This window comes from Nanorana parkeri, unplaced genomic scaffold (genome assembly GCF_000935625.1).
Source record: "Nanorana parkeri isolate BGI_ZX_2015 unplaced genomic scaffold, ASM93562v1 scaffold1463, whole genome shotgun sequence".
In the NCBI taxonomy this organism is placed as follows: domain Eukaryota; kingdom Metazoa; phylum Chordata; class Amphibia; order Anura; family Dicroglossidae; genus Nanorana; species Nanorana parkeri.
This window is the reverse complement of record NW_017307731.1, coordinates 3,687-4,986: the sequence shown is the minus strand read 5'-3', so window position 1 is coordinate 4,986 and position 1,300 is coordinate 3,687.

Genomic DNA, 1,300 nt, shown 5'->3' with positions numbered 1-1,300 from the left:
AAGTTTACTACCTTGTTGTTCCCCACTATTTTTATTGTTATTATTCTGCCTTGATTTCGGTCGTCCGTTGTTAGTTATACTTACATGTGCCAACGGATTTCCTATATTGACTGGAGTGAGCCCACTATTATTAACTCCTTTTTTACTACTTTCTGTGTTATTTTTATCTACGATTAAATTATCACCGTTTAGTTTAAGTAATTTTATTTTTATACCCTCCCCCCCACTTTCTAGTTTAAAAGCTCCTCCAGTCTTTCTACCATTTTCCCTCCCAGGAATGCTGCACCTTTCCCATTAAGATGCAGCCCGTCTCGGCTGAAGAGCCGATAGCCGACTGCGAAGTCAGCCCAGTTCTCCAGGAAACCAAAACCTTCCTTCTGACACCAGCTCCGGAGCCACTTGTTAAGCTCCCTCAACTCGCGCTGTCTGTCCGGAGTGGCTCTTGGCACCGGCAGTATCTCTGAGAAAACTACCGTGGAGGTCCTTTCCTTCATCCTAGCACCTAGGTCTCTGAACTCCTGTTTAAGGACACTCCAATTTCCTCCTATTTTGTCATTGGTGCCGATGTGCACCATGACAACGGGGTCGTGCCCAACCCCATCTAGTAATCTGTCAATTCGTTCCGCAATGTGTCGAACACGAGCCCCCGGCAGGCAGCACACTGTTCGACGCTCACGGTTCCGAGGACAGATTCCCCTGTCAGTCCGCCTGATGATTGAGTCTCCCACCTCCAGCATCTGCCTCTCCTGACCCTCCCTCCTGCTCCCGTCCTCGCCGGAGCACTCACTCCCCCTGCGGGGACGAATCCCACTTGTGCAGATGCCGTCGCCGCGCCCGTTCATGTGAACGCCAGGCTGACAGCAGCTGCACCTGCCAGTGTCTGTCCGCGTGTAGCTGTGCATGGATAGGTGGTTGTGGTTGATCACCCCACCTCACCCTAACCTGTAACTAATAGAAAGTCGGTGTGATCTGGCTGTGAAAGCGGCTCAGGATTAGCAGGTCGTCATTTCTATATGTCACCACTAGAGGGAGTAAAGGACAAGGAAACAGGAACCCATTTAACCCTTCCAGTCGGTGATTTATTATAGAACATGGAAATAATAGTGGCAGGAAGCTCTCAAGTTGGGGACACCAGAGCGAGGGGCTATGGCGGGCTATGAAGATGCTATAGAGGGGCTATGAGTGGGCTATGGAGGGGCTATGAAGATGCTATGGAGGGGCGATGAGTGGACTATGGAGGGGCTATGAGTGGACTATGGAGGGCCAATGAATGGGCTATGGAGGGGCTATGAAGGAGCTA